Source organism: Hyla sarda, chromosome 3, assembly GCF_029499605.1.
Source record: "Hyla sarda isolate aHylSar1 chromosome 3, aHylSar1.hap1, whole genome shotgun sequence".
Classification (NCBI taxonomy): domain Eukaryota; kingdom Metazoa; phylum Chordata; class Amphibia; order Anura; family Hylidae; genus Hyla; species Hyla sarda.
In genome coordinates, this window is record NC_079191.1 from 19019289 (window position 1) to 19041667 (window position 22379).

The 22379-nt window shown below is 42.2% G+C and overlaps 1 protein-coding gene across 1 annotated transcript in view; it reads right to left on the reverse strand.

Moving 5' to 3' along the window:
* Positions 1 to 22379, reverse strand: part of PINX1 (PIN2 (TERF1) interacting telomerase inhibitor 1) — a 153038-nt gene that overhangs the window by 82943 nt on the left and 47716 nt on the right. The gene's annotated exons all lie outside the window — the stretch shown is intronic.

Here is a 22379-nt window from a genome sequence, read left to right on the forward strand (position 1 = left end):
AAAAGGTTTTCCACCGGAGTACCCCCTTTAATGACAAGCCCAGGTCAGGAAATACACAAGGGACATGAGGCCTCACTGGGAAGGTTACATCACCTTAGGAGACTTCTTAAAGGGGTACTCCGGTGAAAAACTTTTTTTTTTTTTTTTCCCCCCCAGAAAGTTAAACAGATTTGTAAATGACTTCTATTTAAAAAAAATCTTAATCCTTCCAGTACTTATTAGCTGCTGAATACTACAGGGGAAATTCTTTTCTTTTTGAAACACAGAGCTCTCTGCTGACATCTCTGTCCATTTTAGGAACTGTCCAGAACAGCATATGTTTGCTATGGGGATTTCCTTTTACTCTGGACAGTTCCTAAAATGGACAGAGATGTCAGCAGAGAGCACTGTGGTCGTCATGTCAGCAGAGAGCTCTGTGTTCCAAAAAGAAAAGAATTTCCTCTGTAGAATTCAGCAGCTTATAAGTACAGGAAGGATTAAGATTTTTTTTAATAGAACTAATTTACAAATCTGTTTAACTTTCTTTTTTACAAATCTGTTTAACTGTTTAAAAAAAAGAAAAAGAAAAGAATTTCCACTGTAGTATTCAGCAGCTAATAGGTACTGGAAGGATTAAGATTTTTAAATAGAAGTAATTTACAAATCTGTTTAACTTTCTGGCACCAGTTGATTTAAAAAATAAAAATAAAAAAAAGGTTTTTCACCTGAGTACCCCTTTAACTCTTTCTCGTTTTTAATAGAAGTAATTTACAAATCTGTTTAACTTTCTTTTTTCTTTTTTTTTCTTCTTGATTTAAAAAAACAAAAAAAATAAATAAATAAAAAAAAGAATTTCCACTGTAGTATTCAGCAGCTAATAAGTACAGGAAGGATTAAGATTTTTAAATAGAAGTAATTTACAAATCTGTTTAACTTTCTGGCACCAGTTGATTTAAAAAATAAAAATAAAAAAAAGGTTTTTCACCTGAGTACCCCTTTAACTCTTTCTCGTTTTCCAAAAATACAGGCGAGGTCAGTGTAAAGGACCCTATATGAAGTTTCAGATGCCCTAATTTTGAGGTTCTAGCACAGTGTTTCCCAAGCAGGGTGCCTCCAGCTGTTGCAAAACTACAACTCCCAGCATGCCTGGACAGCCGAAGGCTGTCCAGGCATGCTGGGAGTTGTAGTTTTGCAACAGCTGGAGGCACCCTGCTTGGGAAACACTGTGCTAGCAATGAAGAATGGAAAACCTAGAAGGAGAGAGAAGAATCTGGGTAGGAAAGTAAACCTGTAAAATCCAAGCACAAACGATTTAATCCGAGATGATGGGAATAGTAATTGGACGTGAAGTTTATGGGTCGGAGTCCTATTTTTTATGTATTTTTTCCTCTGGATATAATTCTGCGCTAAAACAGCTTCGCTTCAAGTGATTTTCAAACCTGTTAAGCAACGAGGGAAAACATAGCAGAAAGATGAGGTCACCGCTCTCAAGATGGGCGAGACCGACACGAATCCTTGTGTCATCGAAATGACCCTGAGCAAAAAAACGTGGAGCTAAAAAAAAAAAAAAAAACATTGAGCAATCGAGCGTAAGCTCTGTGGGCCGGAGCAGCTTCATAAATCTCAAACACAGTAACCGTATACGATTTTCCGCAAAAAAACGTATCCGACCGTATCCGAAACCGTAGGCATAGAGAATGCATTGTAAACCGTATTCCAAATGTTGTGTACGGTTGCATCCGTTTTGCCTCGGATACGGTTTTGCCGATTTTTCAACCGTAGGCCAAAACGCTGTCGACCACGTTTTTGCCCTCCGGTTGGAAAACCGTATGCGAACCGTATGCGGTTCTTTTAACATTGTTGTCTAGGAGAACCGTACACAGAATTTCAGAAAACGGTTGCACACGGTTTTTCTAACCCGTTTTTGGAGTTGACACATGGGCAGAAGGAATTTCAATAGAACAATAGTAACTTTATTAAATTGCTGGAAAACGAATTCCAACAAAATAGCAAAACCGTTGGCAAAAACGAATGCAAACGGATAGAACCGTACATACGTTTTGAAACCGTATACGGGGAAAAAACGTATTTTGAGTCATACGGTTGTATACGGTTACATACGGTTTTTGCCATACGTTTACGGTTACCGTATTTGAAAATCGTAATGTGAACCCAGCCTAAACTGTATCAAAGAGTGTGTACAAATTTTTATCTGTATACGGTTGAAAACCGTATAAGGTTTGAAAAATCATGTCCGGTTGCATCCGTTTTTTTAAGGAAAAAAAAAAACGCATACGTTTTAAACTTTTCCCTCCATTATGAATAAAGTTTCACTTGTTTGATTGAAATTCCAAGAAAAAAAACTGTGGAAGGTCAAAAACCGTATGGTGAAAACCGGATGGAACCGTACGCACATACAGTTCTGTACGGTTCCCATTGACTCCCATGTTTAAAAAAAACAAAAAAAAGTATACGGTTTAATACGGTTTTTCACCCAGACCAAAAACTGTGGTAGGCCACGGTTTTCTGTCCGCAAAAAAAAAAGTAAAAAAAGTAAAAAGTTTACTACGGTTTTGTGTCCCGGTCAAAAACCGTATCCAACCTGTATACGGTTATTTTAAAATGGAGTTCTATGGTAACCGAATTGAACCGTATGTGCGTACGGTTACATCCGGTTTGCACAATACTGTTTTTAATTAATTTTTTTGGGAAATTCAATAAAAAAAAACCTTTATTTAAAATGTTGACAAACCTCAAACCGTATCCATTTTTTTTCCAAGGAAAACGTATTCAAATGTATGCAAACGGACATCCGTTTTCAAACCGTATACGGCTTAAAAACGTGAGGAGGCATATACGGTTGCATACGTTTTTTGTACAGAAACGGGATACGGGACCCGTATTGCAAAAACGACATGTGCATGCAGCCTTAGGCTGGGTTCACACCAGTTTGCAATACAAAACCGGACTAAACTGTATCAAAACGTGTGTACAAATTTTAACCCGTATACAGTTTGAAAACTGACGTCCGGTTGCATCCGTTTTTTAAGAAAAAAAACGTACACGTTTTTAACTTTTCACTCCATTATGAATAAAGTTTCACTTGTTTGATTGAAATTCCGAGAAAAAAAACTGTGCAAAGTCAAAAACCGTATGGTGAAAATCGGATGTACGCACATACAGTTCTGTACGGTTCCCATTGACTCCCATGTTAAAAAAAAAAAAAAGTATATGTTTCAATACGGTTTTTCACCTGGACTTTCTCATAGAGGCCACTGCAGGGTCGCTGACTACAGTTAAAGGGTCACTCTCGTTAAAACTAATTTTTGCTATTGCAAAATTAAATATTTCTAATACATTTTGTTTAAAAAAAATATGAAGTTTTCTGTTTTATTTGTACTCAAAAAAGCTCAAGAGCATATTTTCCCCCAAATCTCATACAGAGGCTTTGGACCGAAGTCCAAACACAGGAAGTGCAGCCTGGAGTGCTGAGGGGGGTGTGTCCAGCCTCATCCAATCATAGCTCCTCTCACACTTAACCGCCATAAGCTGTTGGCTGGACACCCCCCCCCCTCAGCACTCCAGGCTGCACTTCCTGTGTTTGGACTTGGGTCCAAAGTCTGTGTATGAGATGGGGGAAAATGTGCTCTTGAGCTTTTTTTTAAGCACAAATTAAACATAGAAAATTTCATTTTTTTTAAAACAAAGTATATTAGAAATATAGCAAAAATTCGTGTGACGCTTTACCGTAACTGGCATCAGTTTTTAACTCACTAATTTCTGGAAAACTTTTAAATAGTAACAAGAAAAGTTATGTTTCAGGGTTTGTTATAATAGGGGCTTCTTACCCCAGGCTACGGTCCAGGGGGTTGGTAAATTCTAATATAGAAGACCCCTTACTGCCCTTGGGTAGAATAGGACAATACTTTGTGCAGTCACACCTCTCGTTTACCTTCTATTATGAGAACCATTTCCTCAATCTACGATGAGATTAAGATGAGGGAGAAAGTAGAGTGTTTCCAAGAAACAGGTTATATTTTGTTTCCCACATGACACTACATGTTGTATAACAAGTCTCGGAGGAATCCATGGTGCCCAGCAATTGGAGAGGTTGTCGGGGTCATAGTGGAATGCGGAGGGGTGTGTGACCCAATTATTTATGTCACCACGGCAGCGGCTCGCCTCACCTTCTGCTTAATCCGAGGGCTTGTCATGGACGAGATCCACCCATTATAACACCTGCACACCAACATGACGCAATACCACCGGCACCCAATTATGTCCGGCCAACGATACAGGGAAATAAAGTCTTACGTGTAGACTGTCCAGGGTGCAGGGCCAAGAAACGTGCACAAAGAGGAGTGGGCAAATTAAGAGTATGGTTGGTGCCCCTTTGCTTGGTGGCAGTTTGGTCACCAGTTGAAGTTGGGAATAAGTGGAGACGGACTGATTTGGTTGACAGTCTGACAAATAAACTGGTAGTTATAGAGTGTATCATTAAAGGGGTACTCCGCTGCTCATCGTTTGGAACAAACTGTTCCGAATGCTGGAGCTTGTGACGTCATAGCCACGCCCCCTCAATGCAAGTCTATGGGAGGGGGCGTGACGGCTGTCACGCCCCCTCCCATAGACTTGCATTGAGGGGGCGGGGCTATGACGTCACTAGCTCCCGGCTGTAAGCTCTCCATGGTGCTGCCCCTTCCCTTCCCTCATCAGTTCACCTCTAAAACTGGACTATTTGGCAGTAAAAGCCACAATTCTGGCAGGATTCATATACAATATCTAATCTAAAACCATTTTCTATTTTAGAATTGTATTTTTATTGAAAAGATTTTTAGTTAAGAACCGTTTTCTGACATTAAGAGAAACAGGTCTGATTTTAGACCCACGATAGGTTCCTTGTTCCCACCAAAACATAGAATGGGTCAGCATATAAGAACCATTCAGCCCATTAGGTCTGCTTAATATTATGAATACTATCAATAGTCCCTGGTCCTATCTTATATGAAGGATAGCCTTATACCTATCCCTATCTTATATGAAGGATAGCTTTATGTCTAACCCTATTTTATATGGAGGATAGCCTTATACCTATCCCTATCTTATATGCAGGATAGCCTTATACCTATCCCTATCTTATAGGAAGGATAGCCTTATACCTATCTCTATCTTATATGAAGGATATCCTTATGCTTATACCTATCTTATATGAAGGATAGCCTTATGCCTATCCCTATCTTATATGAAGAATAGTCTTATGCCTATCCCTATCTTATATGAAGGATAGCCTTATGCCTATCCCTATCTTATATGAAGGATAGCCTTTTGTATATCCCTATCTGATATGAAGAATAGCCTTATGCCTTTCTCTATCTTATATGAAGGATAGCCTTATGCCTATCCCTATCTTATATGAAGGATAGCCTTATGCCTATCCCTATCTTATATGAAGGATAGCCTTTTGTATATCCCTATCTGATATGAAGAATAGCCTTATGCCTTTCTCTATCTTATATGAAGGATAGCCTTATGCCTATCCCTATCTTATATGAAGGATAGCCTTATGCCTATACCTATCTTATATGAAGGATAGTCTTATGCCTATACCTATCTTATATGAAGGATAGTCTTATGCCTATCCCTATCTTATATCAAGCATAGCCTTATGCCTATCCCTATCTTATATGAAGGATAACCTTATACCTATCTCTATCTTATATGAAGGATAGCCTTATGCCTATCTCTATCTTATATGAAAGATAGCCTTATACCTATCTCTATCTTATATGAAGGATAGCCTTATTTCTATAGCTAATTTATATGAAGGATAGCCTTGTGCCTATTCCTATCTTATATGAAGGATAGCCTTATGTCTATCCCTAGCTTATATGGAGGATAGCCTTATGCCTATCCCTATCTTACATGAAGGATAGCCTTATGCCTATACCATGCATGCTTAAAGGGGTACGTCGGTGAAAAAAAATTGTTTTCATATAAATTGGCTCCAGAAGGTTAAACATATTTGTAAATTACTTCTATTAATAAATCCTAATCCTACCAGTACTAATCAGCTGCTGAAGTTGAGTTGTTCCTTTCTGTCTGAAAACAGTGCTTTCTGCTGACACATCTGTCCATGTCGGGAACTGTCCAGAGTAGGAGAGGTCTTCTATGGACATTTCCTCCTACTCTGGACAGTTCCTGAGAAAGACAGAGGTGCCAGCAGAGAGCACTGTGGTCAGGCAGAAAATAACTCAACTTCAGCAGCTGATAAGTACTGGTAGGATTAAGATATTTTTTTTTTAATAAGGTAAATTACAAATCTGTTTAACTTTCTGGAGCCAGTTGATATGAAAAATGTTTTTTTTTTTTTTCACCGGAGTACCCCTTCACTATATTTGCAGCGACCACTTCTGCAGGAAGGCTATTCCATGCCTCCACTACTCTCTCAGTAAAGTAATACTTCCTGATATTACTGCAGAAACCTTTCCCCTCTTTATAACACTTATGGCCCACATTTATCATTGTAGGTGCAAGTTAAGCATTTTTTTACACCTTTTTTTTTTTGTGTGCTGATAATGTGTAGGAGCACCAAATTTATTAAAAGACAAAAGAGCTTTGTGCAGGTCACATTTCCTGAAACGTCTGTCTACACCAAAAAGCTACACCATGTCTGGGCTGGGGTAGTTTTAGAGACTTTTCAGTGGCACATTGAATGTGGGCCTATGTCCTCTATATATAACACTATGTCCTCTATATATAACACTATGTCCTCTATATATAACACTATGTCCTCTATATATAACACTATGTCCTCTATATATAACACTATGTCCTCTATATATAACACTATGTCCTCTATATATAACACTATGTCCTCTATATATAACACTATGTCCTCTATATATAACACTATGTCCTCTATATATAACACTATGTCCTCTATATATAACACTATGGCCTCTATATATAACACTATGGCCTCTATATATAACACTATGGCCTCTATATATAACACTATGGCCTCTATATATAACACTATGTCCTCTATATATAACACTATGTCCTCTATATATAACACTATGTCCTCTATATAACACTATGTCCTCTATATATAACACTATGTCCTCTATATATAACACTATGTCCTCTATATATAACACTATGTCCTCTATATATAACACTATGGCCTCTATATATAACACTATGGCCTCTATATATAACACTATGGCCTCTATATAACACTATGTCCTCTCTATATAACACTATGTCCTCTCTATATAACACTATGTCCTCTCTATATAACACTATGTCCTCTATATATAACACTATGTCCTCTATATATAACACTATGTCCTCTATATATAACACTATGTCCTCTATATATAACACTATGGCCTCTATATATAACACTATGTCCTCTATATAACACTATGGCCTCTATATATAACACTATGTCCTCTATATAACACTATATCCTCTATATATAACACTATGTCCTCTATATATAACACTATGTCCTCTATATATAACACTATGTCCTCTATATAACACTATGTCCTCTATATATAACACTATGTCCTCTATATATAACACTATGTCCTCTATATAACACTATATCCTCTATATATAACACTATGTCCTCTATATATAACACTATGTCCTCTATATAACACTATGTCCTCTATATATAACACTATGTCCTCTATATATAACACTATGGCCTCTATATATAACACTATGTCCTCTATATATAACACTATGGCCTCTATATATAACACTATGGCCTCTATATAACACTATGGCCTCTATATATAACACTATGTCCTCTATATATAACACTATGACCTCAATATATAACACTATGGCCTCTATATATAACACTATGGCCTCTATATATAACACTATGGCCTCTATATATAACACTATGGCCTCTATATAACACTATGTCCTCTATATATAACACTATGGCCTCTATATATAACACTATGGCCTCTATATATAACACTATGGCCTCTATATATAACACTATGTCCTCTATATAACACTATGTCCTCTATATATAACACTATGGCCTCTATATATAACACTATGGCCTCTATATATAACACTATGTCCTCTATATATAACACTATGGCCTCTATATATAACACTATGTCCTCTATATATAACACTATGGCCTCTATATAACACTATGGCCTCTATATAACACTATGGCCTCTATATAACACTATGGCCTCTATATATAACACTATGGCCTCTATATAACACTATGTCCTCTTGCGGTAGTTTTTCTCCTATATAAATCTCCTCTCCTCCTTTAATGTGTTGATTCCCTTTATGTATATAAAAGTTTCTATCATATCCCCGCGATCTGGTCGTTCTTCCAAACTATACATGTTAAGATCTATTAACCTTGAAATAGATCGTTCACTCGATCAATGTAATAGGTAAGTTCCTGGAGGGGTTGGTGGGATGGCATTTATTGGTACATAGTCATATTTCCAATGCCAGAGGCTATAACCTGTGTACCAATCTTGTAGGGAGGCAGTGTATTTCCTTTTGGAAGTACCGTATATACTCGAGTATAAGCCGAGTTTTTCAGCATGATTTTTCATGCTGAAAACGCCCCCCCGCTCGGCTTATACTCGAGTGAACTCTCCGCCTGTCAATCCCTTCATCAGTGGTCTTCAACCTGCGGACCTCCAGATGTTGCAAAACTACAACTCCCAGCATGCCCGGACAGCCGTTGGCTGTCCGGGCATGCTGGGAGTTGTAGTTTTGCAACATCTGGGGGTCCGCAGGTTGAAGACCACTGATGAAGGGATTGACAGGCGGTGATGATGACGAAGGCCGCAGTGGTCTTCAACCTGCGGACCTCCAGAGGTTTCAAAACTACAACTCCCAGCATGCCTGGACAGCCAATGCTGGGAGTTGTAGTTTTGCAACATCTGGAGGTCCGCAGGTTGAAGACCACTGATGAAGGGATTGACAGGCGGTGATGATGAAGGGGGGGGATGATGACGGGGGTCTGGATGATGACGGGGGTCTGATGACAGGGGTCTGGATGATATGGGGGGGGGATGATGACGGGGGTCTGGCTGATATGGGGGGATGATGACGGGGTCTGGATGATATGAGGGGGATGATATGGGGGGATGATGGGGTCTGGATGATATGGGGGGATGATGACGGGGTCTGGATGATATGGGGGGGATGATATGGGGGGATGATGACGGTGGTCTGGATGATATGGGGGGGATGATTACATGGGGGGGATGATGTATTTCCCACCCTAGGCTTATAGTCGAGTCAATAACTTTTCCTGGGTTTTTGGAGTAAAATTATGGGTCTCTGCTTATATTCGGGTCAGCTTATACTCGAGTACATACAGTAATGATTCTGGAAAGGAAAATAAAGACCCCCCATACACATTAGAGAAAAGCCATCCGTAACCATGGATTTTCTCTAATGTGGTGTGTATGGGGACTCACCCTAATATGACATCAGGGAAAAGAAGGATTGAAGATGTTACATTACAACTTGGAGATAACCTGCTGCCGGAGGTGTCTAGCTGTAGTTTTCTCTCCTCTCCCCAATGAAAACAATGGACACCTGGAGGTTTCGGAAGAAACCGCTGTTTGCCGAACTAACATTCTATGGGAACCTTAACTCTGTAATATGGCCTACAACGGTGTATACCACAATTTTCCTTATTTAATCCATAGGAGAAGAAAAACTTCAATGTAACAGCACATGACTACAGAAATATATGTGCAACCTATTCGGGATCCAAGTGACACAGATCCCGAAGACCATCAGGCTTTTCTCCATAGTGAAGCCAACTGCATCTGCTAAAGGGCAACCAGCCCAAAAATTGTTAAAATAACTACCATTGAACATGCAAGAATATTCAGCTGACAGATCTGACGCTTATTTAGTTGTAAGAGCCATCGAGCAGTGGGCTCCAATCTTCTTAAGACTTAGGAACCCCAAACGAGCTAGAGAACACACTGCAAAGCCATAACACAGTCTCAAAACTGAAGACGTCACCAGTCCACGGTGTCAACACCAATGTGGGCCATGACTGGTATCAAATCTATTATGGGAACCAAGGTAGTAAAAGGAAATATCTAGCCTGCAATGTAACCAACAATAAGATCCCACCAGGATCACCATGTCCCAACCATTTTACACAGACGTTTTTCAATGTTTTGTAAAAAAAAATAAAAAAATTCAAGATGATTATACAAGAGGTCTGAAAACTGGAGCGTCTGGCCACCATGGACTCAAGATGTATATTCAACTCCCTGGTAAGTTACCGCAGTGTCCAGGATACATCTACACCCTGCTAAGTTACTGCAGTTTCCAGGATACATCTACACCCTGGTAAGTTACCGCAGTGTCCAGGATACATCTACACCCTGGTAAGTTACCACAGTGTCCAGGATACATCTACACCCTGGTAAGTTACCACAGTGTCCAGGATACATCTACACCCTGGTAAGTTACCGCAGTGTCCAGGATACATCAACACCCTGGTAAGTTACCGCAGTGTCCAGGATACATCTACACCCTGGTAAATTACCGCAGTGTCCAGGATACATCTACACCCTGGTAAGTTACCTCATTGTCCAGGATACATCTACACCCTGGTAAGTTACCAGAGTGTCCAGGATACATCTACACCCTGGTAAGTTACCAGAGTGTCCAGGATACATCTACACCCTGGTAAGTTACCTCAGTGTCCAGGATACATCTACACCCTGGTAAGTTACCGCAGTGTCCAGGATACATCTACACCCTGGTAAGTTACCGCAGTGTCCAGGATACATATACACCCTGGTAAGTTACCTCAGTGTCCAGGATACATCTACACCCTGGTAAGTTACCGCAATGTCCAGGATACATCTACACCCTGGTAAGTTACCACAGTGTCCAGGATACATCAACACCCTGGTAAGTTACCGCAGTGTCCAGGATATATCTACACCCTGGTAAGTTACCGCAATGTCCAGGATACATCTACACCCTGGTAAGTTACCGCAGTGTCCAGGATACATCAACACCCTGGTAAGTTACCGCAGTGTCCAGGATATATCTACACCCTGGTAAGTTACCGCAGTGTCCAGGATACATGAACACCCTGGTAAGTTACCGCAGTGTCCTGGATACATCTACACCCTGGTTAATTACCGCAGTGTCCAGGATACAGCTACACCCTGGTAAGTTACCGCAGTGTCCAGGATACATGAACACACTGGTAAGTTACCGTAGTGTCCAGGATACATCTACACACTGGTAAGTTACCGCAATGTCCAGGATACATGAACACCCTGGTAATTTACCGCAGAGTCCAGGATACATCAACACCCTGGTAAGTTACCGCAGTGTCCAGGATACATCTACACCCTGGTAAGTTACCGCAGTGACCAGGATACATCCAACATACATGTGCAGCAAGAGCAGTTGCTAAATTCTACACACAGACTCTAAACTCCAGGAGGTTGCCTAGGCAGTGATGTCATCCAGATTCCATGGCGCCCGAGTCATTGGTGACCGTATCAGAAGAGTGCATACACCTTTCCTCTGGAAGCTGGTATATTTCACACGGCAGCCAGGGCGGAGACAAAGGAAGTGAGTCAGGTCACTAGCTGGCAGGGTTCCTAAAGCCTTCCAGAAACTCTCTTGCTAAAATGCGCTTCAGTCACCGTTTTTTCCTCTGTTGTGTTCCTCTACATACATTTCTCTCAATAGTGTAATTACAGCATGAGAAATCCTATAACACGTTCATAAAACCCACAATTATTCAATCCAGCGTGTCAGTACATCAAGACATAGAGCCGTCCACACGTCTTCATGGATATTCTGCTCCATCGCGCACGCTGCCAGATTCCTTGTTCCTTTTAGATTCGTGACATTTATTAAAACATCCCTCAGGTGATTATTAGTATTTTTTGTATCTACTGAAGGGGTCAGGTATGGAAGAGTACAAACATCTATGACCCATGATGTACCTTCACATAAAGGCATGCAGAAGTGTAATTCCATGTTCCGTAAGAGTTGACCACCACCACGGTGCAGCAGCTCACTTTCAGGGTCTTGGACCTTCTTATAGCCTAGAGCATCTTTATAGAGCAACACATGTTTTTGTTAGATGCTTAGAGAGACTTCTTTGCCATGAGGTGTCATATTCCAGGGACCAGAATTAGAGAGTGTGAGAGTGATAACGGCACAATTTAGGCACCTTCTCCCCATTTACACCTGAGTCCTTGTAACACTAACAAGTCACATGACAACAAGGAGGGAAAATAGCTAATTGGGCCCAATTTGGACATTTCCACTTGGGTGTACTCACTTTTGTTGCCAATGTTTATACATTAATGGCTGTGTGTTGAGTATATAATGTGAGGGGTGGACTTATTTATGGGAGACACTGTATACCGTCATGGCTGTAAATGTTGGCACCCCTGAAGTTTTTCTAAAAAATGAAGTATTTCTCACAGAAAAGGATTGCAGTAACACATGTTTTGCTATACACGTGTTTATTCCCTTTGTGTGTATTGGAACTAAGGGAGGAAAAAAAAGCAAATTGGACATAATGTCACCAAACTCCAAAAATGGGCTGGACAAAATTATTGACACCCTTTCAAAATTGGAGCGGGGCATTATCGGCATATCCGCAAAATCGGCATAATGTCCAAAATCGGTCGATCCCTATTTTAAACACACCCGAGGCAAGTAACAGGTGTGGGCAATATAAAAATCCCCATCTGAAAGCAGATAAAAAGGAGAGAAGTTCACTTAGTCTTTGCATTGTGTGTCTGTGTGTGCCACACTAAGCATGGACAACAGAAAGAGGAGAAGAGAACTGTCCGAGAACCAAAAAATTGTGGAAAAATATCAACAATCCCAAGGTTACAAGTCCATCTCCAGAGAACTAGATTTGCCTTTGTCCACAGTGAGCAACATTATCAAGAAGTTTGCAACCCATGGCACTGTAGATAATCTCCCTGGGCGTGGACAGAAGAGAAAAATTGATAAAAGGTGTCAACGCAGGATAGTCCGGATGGTGGATAAGCAGCCCCAAACAAGTTCCAAAGATATTCAAGCTGTCCTGCAGGCTCAGGGAGCATCAGTGTCAGCGTGAACTATCTGTCAACATTTAAATGAAATGAAACGCTATGGAGGAGACCCAGGAGGACCCCACTATGGAGGAGACCCAGGAGGACCCCACTATGGAGGAGAACCAGGAGGACCCCACTATGGAGGAGACCCAGGAGGACACCACTATGGAGGAGACCCAGGAGGACCCCACTATGGAGGAGACCCAGGAGGACCCCACTATGGAGGAGACCCAGGAGGACCCCACTATGGAGGAGACCCAGGAGGACCCCACTGCTGACACAGAGACATAAAAAAGAAAGACTACATTTTGCCAAAATGAACTAGAGTAACCAAAATCCTTCTGGGAAAACGTCTTGTGGACAGATGAGACCAAGATAGAACTTTTTGGTAAAGCCCATCATTCTACTGTTTACCGAAAACGGAATGAGGCCTACAAAGAAAAGAACACAGTACCTACAGTGACATATGGGGGAGGTCAATGATGTTTTGGGGTTGTTTTGCTGCCTCTGGCACTGGGGCCTTGAATGTGTACAAGGCATCATTAAATCTGAGGATTACCAATGGATTTTGGGTCGCACTGTACAGCCCAGTGTCAGAAAGCTGTGATCTTGTGTCTTCCAGCAGGAAAATGACCCCAAACATATGTCAAAAAGCCCCCAGAAATGGATGGCAACAAAGCGCTGGAGAGTTCTGAAGTGGCAGCAATGAGTCCAGATCTAAATCCCATTGATCACCTGTGGAGAGATCTTATAATTGCTGTTGGGAAAAGGCGCCTTCCAATAAGAGACCTGGAGCAGTTTGTAAAGGAAGAGTGGTCCAACATTCCGGCTGAGAGGTGTAAGAAGCTTATTGATGGTTATAGGAAGACACTGATTTCAGTAAATTTTTTCCAAAGGGTGTACAACCAAATATTAAGTTAAGGGTGCCAATAATTTTGTCCAGCCCATTTTTGGAATTTGGTGACATTATGTCCAATTAGCTTTTTTTCCTCCTTTTTTGGTTTAGTTCCAATACACACAAAGGGAATAAACATGTATATAGCAAAACATGTGTTACTGCAATCCTTTCCTGTGAGAAATACTTCATTTTCTAGAAAAAATTCAGGGGTGCCAACATTTACAGCCATGACTGTATAATGTGAGGGGTAGAATCACTTATGAGAGATACAGTATATATTATGTGAGGGGTGGACTCAGTTATGGGAGATACTGTATATATAATGTGAGGGGTGGAGTCACTTATGGGATATACTGTACATATAATGTGAGGGGTGGACTCACTTATGGGATATACTGTATATATAATGTGAGGGGTGGACTCACTTATGGGAGATACTATATATAATGTGAGGGGTGGACTCACTTATGGGATATACTGTATATATAATGTGAGGGGTGGACTCACTTATGGGATATACTGTATATATAATGTGAGGGGTGGAGTCACTTATGGGAGATACTGTATATAATGTGAGGGGTGGACTCACTTATGGGATATACTGTATATATAATGTGAGGGGTGGACTCACTTATGGGATATACTGTATATATAATGTGAGGGGTGGAGTCACTTATGGGAGATACTGTATATAATGTGAGGGGTGGACTCACTTATGGGAGATACTGTATATATAATGTGAGGGGTGGACTCACTTATGGGATATACTGTATATATAATGTGAGGGGTGGACTCACATATGGGAGATACTGTATATATAATGTGAGGAGTGGACTCACTTATGGGATATACTGTATATATAATGTGAGGGGTGGACTCACTTATGGGATATACTGTATATATAATGTGAGGGGTGGACTCACTTATGGGATATACTGTATATATAATGTGAGGGGTGGACTCACTTATGGGATATACTGTATATATAATGTGAGGGGTGGAGTCACTTATGGGATATACTATATATAATGTGAGGGGTGGACTCACTTATGGGATATACTGTATATATAATGTGAGGGGTGGACTCACTTATGGGAGATACTGTATATATAATGTGAGGGGTGGACTCACTTATGGGATATACTGTATATATAATGTGAGGGGTGGACTCACTTATGGGATATACTGTATATATAATGTGAGGGGTGGACTCACTTATGGGAGATACTGTATATATAATATGAGGGGTGGACTCACTTATGGGATATACTGTGTATAATGTGAGGGGTGGACTCACTTATGGGAGATACTATATATATAATGTGAGGGGTGGACTCACTTATGGGATATACTGTATATATAATGTGAGGGGTGGACTCACTTATGGGAGATACTGTATATATAATGTGAGGGGTGGACTCACTTATGGGATATACTGTATATATAATGTGAGGGGTGGACTCACTTATGGGATATACTGTATATATAATGTGAGGGGTGGACTCAGTTATGGGAGATACTGTATATATAATGTGAGGGGTGGAGTCACTTATGGGATATACTGTACATATAATGTGAGGGGTGGACTCACTCATGGGATATACTGTATATATAATGTGAGGGGTGGACTCACTTATGGGAGATACTATATATAATGTGAGGGGTGGAGTCACTTATGGGAGATACTGTATATAATGTGAGGGGTGGAGTCACATATGGGAGATACTGTATATATAATGTGAGGAGTGGACTCACTTATGGGATATACTGTATATATAATGTGAGGGGTGGACTCACTTATGGGAGATATTATATATAATGTGAGGGGGGGACTCACTTATGGAAGATACTGTATATATAATGTGAGGGGTGGACTCACTTATGGGATATACTGTATATATAATGTGAGGGGTGGAGTCACTTATGGGAGATACTGTATATATAATGTGAGGGGTGGAATCACTTATGGGATATACTGTATATATAATGTGAGGGGTGGACTCACTTATGGGAGATACTGTATATATAATGTGAGGGGTGGACTCACTTATGGGAGATACTGTATATATAATGTGAGGGGTGGACTCACTTATGGGAGATACTGTATATATAATGTGAGGGGTGGACTCACTTATGGGATATACTGTATATATAATGTGAGGGGTGGACTCACTTATGGGATATACTGTATATATAATGTGAGGGGTGGACTCACTTATGGGAGATACTGTATATATAATATGAGGGGTGGACTCACTTATGGGATATACTGTGTATAATGTGAGGGGTGGACTCACTTATGGGATATACTGTATATATAATGTGAGGGGTGGAGTCACTTATGGGAGATACTATATATATAATGTGAGGGGTGGACTCACTTATGGGATATACTGTATATATAATGTGAGGGGTGGACTCACTTATGGGAGATACTGTATATATAATGTGAGGGGTGGACTCACTTATGGGATATACTGTATATAATGTGAGGGGTGGACTCACTTATGGGATATACTGTATATATAATGTGAGGGGTGGACTCACTTATGGGATATACTGTATATATAATGTGAGGGGTGGACTCACTTATGGGAGATACTGTATATATAATGTGAGGGGCGGAGTCACTTATGGGATATACTGTATATATAATGTGAGGGGTGGACTCACTTATGGGATATACTGTATATATAATGTGAGGGTTGGGCTCACTTATGGGATATACTGTATATATAATGTGAGGGGTGGACTCACTTATGGGATATACTGTATATATAATGTGAGGGGTGGACTCACTTATGGGATATACTGTATATATAATGTGGGGGTTGGGCTCACTTATGGGATATACTGTATATATAATGTGAGGGGTGGAGTCACTTATGGGATATACTGTATATATAATGTGAGGGGTGGAGTCACTTATGGGATATACTGTATATATAATATGAGGGGTGGAGTCACTTATGGGATATACTGTATATATAATGTGAGGGGTGGAGTCACTTATGGGATATACTGTATATATAATGTGAGGGGTGGAGTCACTTATGGGATATACTGTATATATAATGTGAGGGGTGGAGTCACTTATGGGATATACTGTATATAATGTGAGGGGTGGAGTCACTTATGGGATATACTGTATATAATGTGAGGGGTGGACTCACTTATGGGATATACTGTATATAATGTGAGGGGTGGACTCACTTATGGGATATACTGTATATATAATGTGAGGGGTGGACTCCCTTATGGGAGATACTGTATATATAATGTGAGGGGTGGAGTCACTTATGAGAGATACTGTATATATAATGTGAGGGGTGGAGTCACTTATGGGAGATACTGTATATATAATGTGAGGGGTGGACTCACTTATGGGATATACTGTATATATAATGTGAGGGGTGGAGTCACTTATGGGAGATACTGTATATATAATGTGAGGGGTGGACTCACTTATGGGATATACTGTATATATAATGTGAGGGGTGGAGTCACTTATGGGAGATACTGTATATAATGTGAGGGGTGGAGTCACTTATGGGATATACTGTATATAATGTGAGGGGTGGAGTCACTTATGGGATATACTGTATATAATGTGAGGGGTGGAGTCACTTATGGGATATACTGTATATAATGTGAGGGTGGAGTCACTTATGGGATATACTGTATATATAATATGAGGGGTGGAGTCACTTATGGGATATACTGTATATATAATGTGAGGGGTGGAGTCACTTATGGGATATACTGTATATATAATGTGAGGGGTGGAGTCACTTATGGGATATACTGTATATATAATGTGAGGGGTGGAGTCACTTATGGGATATACTGTATATATAATATGAGGGGTGGAGTCACTTATGGGATATACTGTATATATAATGTGAGGGGTGGAGTCACTTATGGGATATACTGTATATATAATGTGAGGGGTGGAGTCACTTATGGGATATACTGTATATAATGTGAGGGGTGGAGTCACTTATGGGATATACTGTATATAATGTGAGGGGTGGACTCACTTAAGGGACACACTGTATTTATTGTTTCTTTTCTAGCGCATTTCTAATTCGCGACAGGTTTGCATTTAAGGAAAAAAACAGCTTCCCGGAGCACAACATCTGTTCTCCTAAATACTTATCCAACGACCCCCATAAATATCACCGTACTGACACTCCATATGTTCTGGAATACGGAATAATAAAGACACGGTATCTAAGCTAGAGAAGATGGCGGAGAATCATAATCTCTAAAGGGGGAAGATTTATCAAAACCTGTGCAGAGGAAAAGTTCACCAGTTGCCCATAGCAACCAATCAGATCCCTACTTTCATTTCACAGAGGCCTTTTTGAAAATGAAAGCAGTGATCTGATTGGTTGCTATGGGCAACTGCTCCACACTGTGGACCACCACCCATTGCAAAACTACAACTCCCAGCATGCCCGGACAGCCGTTGGCTGTCCGGGCATGCTGGGAATTGTAGTTTTGAAACACCTGGAGGTCCACAGTTTGGAGACCATTGCTCTACATTATTCACACGGCAGACACTGGATATACAGCGGTAGCCGCGATCCTACTTCTGGAGTGGACACGCCAAATGAGGCCCAAGGGGGAGGAAGTGTAAGATAAATGGCTTTTTCGAGAGATGAAATTCCTAAATTTTGTTTTACATTTTCTCAAAGTCGACATCAAAAGAATGCTTTCTTCCACCCTATATGGACTTCCTCATCAAAGTCCTGATTCGGTGTCGGGAAGGAACTGCTGACGCTTAACACAAACAACCGTCCTTCCCAGGACTCACGTACGAGTCTCACACATTCCGCTCACTCCTGGTACTGAAGTGCTGGGACGATGAAGGGAATGGGGAAAAAAATACGAATAAATTATTGGACGCCAATCGGCTATAACAAATAAAAACCTCTCCCCAATACGGGCTCTGACCCATTCCCACATGGACTTTATGGCCCTGTGATGGGTCCTGAGGTAACTGCAGCAGATATCTCACAGGATATACAGTGTGAGGATCAGACTTGTTACTCTAGAACATACTGCAGATCATCGATCGGATTGAGATCTGGGGAATCTGGGAACCAAGTCACACGAAAGAGAGAGAGGAGAAGAGAGAGAGAGAGAGAGAGAAAGAGAGAGATAGAAGAGAGGGAGAGAGAGTGAGGGGGAGAGAGTGAGGGGGAGAGAGAGAGGGGGAGAGAGAGAGGGGGAGAGAGAGAGGGGGAGAGAGAGAGGGGGAGAGAGAGAGGGGGAGAGAGAGAGGGGGAGAGAGAGAGGGGGAGAGAGAGAGGGGGAGAGAGAGAGGGGGAGAGAGAGAGGGGGAGAGAGAGAGGGAGGGGGAGAGAGTGAGGGGGAGAGAGTGAGGGGGAGAGAGTGAGGGGGAGAGAGTGAGGGGGAGAGAGTGAGGGGGAGAGAGTGAGGGGGAGAGAGTGAGGGGGAGAGAGTGAGGGGGAGAGAGTGAGGGGGAGAGAGTGAGGGGGAGAGAGTGAGGGGGAGAGAGTGAGAGGGGGAGAGAGAGGGGGAGAGAGAGGGGGAGAGAGAGGGGGAGAGAGAGGGGGAGAGAGAGGGGGTGAGAGAGGGGGAGAGAGAGGGGGAGAGAGAGGGGGAGAGATAGGGGGAGAGATAGGGGGAGAGAGAGGGGGAGAGAGAGGGGGGAGAGAGAGGGGGAGAGAGAGGGGGAGAGAGAGGGGGAGAGAGAGGGGGAGAGAGAGGGGGAGAGAGAGAATGCGGACTGACGTCCTCAACGCCACGTCACTGTCAGTGGCCCAGTGCACAGTCACAGCTCAGGACGACGCTGAATCCAGAAGTAGCGCGGCCCCCGGGAACAGGTTATTATAAAACCGGGGATGGGGGAGGCAATGGGGCAGCGGTGGCGGCGGTCTATGGCACCCCAGGATAGGCAGGGGGGAGAGAAGCGGGTGGTGGCGGCGGTCTCTGGCAGCAGCGGTAGTTGAACTCAGGACAGGCAGGGGGAGAGAAGCGGGTGGCGGCGGCAGTCTCTGGCAGAAGCGGTGGTTGGACTCAGGACCCCAGGACAGACAGGGGGAGAGAAGCGGGTGGTGGCGGCGGTCTCTGGCAGCAGCGGTAGTTGGACTCAGGACAGGCAGGGGGAGAGAAGCGGGTGGCGGCGGCAGTCTCTGGCCCACAAAAGCCACTGCAGTTCCTTTATTTAAAGCGCCTGCTTTAAATCATTGATCTGCACCGGCTTCTGCGGGGCCAGAAACAGTTTATCAGGGTATACCTGCACACACACACCCTCATTTTACCAAGGATATTTGTGTGGGGGTGGGGATTAAAATGCACGGAATAAGTATAAGTTTTCGGCTATCGGCCTGAAAGTTCACAGGTTATCGGTATCGGCTCTAAAAAATTAATATCGGCCGATCCCTAGTCTACAGCAGAACATTACCCATCACAATGCCGCTGCCACATTGTCTTCTGGTGCAATCTCTTCCCTTGGTTAGTGTTGCCCAGGTACCCCATTCGTCCACCTGACGGAAAATGTGATTAGACCAGGCGCCTTCTTTCATCGCTCCAGTTCTGATGCTTATGTGCCCTTTGTGGACACTTTCTGCAATGGACAGGGTCATGGGTTACCCCCCCCCGTCCACATCAAGATGAGATGCCCTTGGGTGATATAAATCCTTTCTATCACAGACATCAGGATCTTTTTCGGACTTGCCTTCACCCATGACACATCAATGAGCCCTGGCCCCACTGCCCTTCCTTAGAACACTTTTGGTTGGTACTAACCACTTCATAGGGGGAACGTCCCCATATGACCTGTTATTGATTCGTCTGGATCACCTCTACGATTATGACGCTCTTACATTTGGCCGTGGTATGGAAGCAGGACTGCTCCTTTTGCATATTTAAAAGTGTATACTGGTGTTGTGCCTAAAGGGAGAACAATTCTTCTTTACACCTAGAGGCGTAAAACCCGTGCGTAGAGAATTGGTTACAATTGTATTCCTTCAAGGAAAGACACAAAGCTCTCCCTTGCCCTGACAGTTTGTTACAATGTATCAGGGGAGTGAACAGACTTTCTTAGATAACAAGAGGATTGTCTAGACTGGATACAACTGTATGGGATATGAATGCAAACAGCAAGCAGATCTACTACGTGATTGAATAAAAATATACACATATATATAAAAAATAAATTTTAGAAATGTTTCTATTAGACAGTAACCTGGAAATGTCAATCAAATGTAGAAAGAAAAACTCTTTCTATATGTTGCATAAGGCAACAGGGTGCCACCAGCTGCTGAAAAACTACAACTCCCACCATGTCCAGGCAACAGTTGGCATAGGGGATGGAGGTAATGGACCGGCACCATAAGGGAGCACTTCCTTAAAGAGTGGCACTCACTTTGGAGGACACGTCTAGCCCATGGAGTTCAATAGATGCCACGTAATGTCTTAAAAATTTGCAGAGTTGATCAGAAATGGACCCCCACATATAGAATCAATCACAAAGGCACGAGCTGTTCCTTTAAGAAGAGAACAAAAAAAGTAAACTACAGGTTACTATGAATAACAACTCCCCCCCCCCCTCCTTTTCCCCTAATCCCCGAAACCTGACATGCCAATCACCCGCTCCTCTCGGCTGCACCGTACCCACCCACCTATTAGCCAGACAGATTTGTAGACTCCGGGTCTGAACTCTATAATTATTTTCTGCTCCCGAATCCAACGCTAACACCTAAAGGCAGAATTTTCACACAAAAAACAAAAAAAAAAAAAACTAAAAGGTGAATATGAGGATGTGGAGGAGAGACACCAAAAAACTGCCGGCTCCTTGTGTAAACTCACAGGACGGGACGGATATTGTGCCCTCCGGCCCCCAGTACCTAGATATTAAATACATATCTTCACATAGTGAGTTCCCCACCCAGGATGGCCGGGGCGCCGCAGAGACATCTTATGTACATTAACGTCCCTTATTTCACAAGGCCTGAACTCCTGACCCTGTGGAGGCACAAGCACAGCCACCGGGGTGACAGACCGGTTTTATTCCTCCACTGTTGCTGAGCAGGAGGGCAGAGAGCCAGGATGGGAACATTGACTACTCAGGCAAAAGCATGAGACCTATGTACCCAACACACGCTCCCCGCCCCGGCGTGTCACTTCTCACCTGAGACAGCCCCAACCAGGCACTCTGCTTCTCCATGAATACTGCACCTGGAAAGTCTAAGGCAGCAAAACCTGGACCTGAGACCTACAACAATATGGAGGCTTAGTGCTAATGAATAGAAAAGTCCTCAGTCACTGACTGCAAAACAGGTGTCTTGTACATGGTGAAGACTTGAATCAAAAAGCTTTAAGGTAGTGGAGGGGGGAGCAAGAGC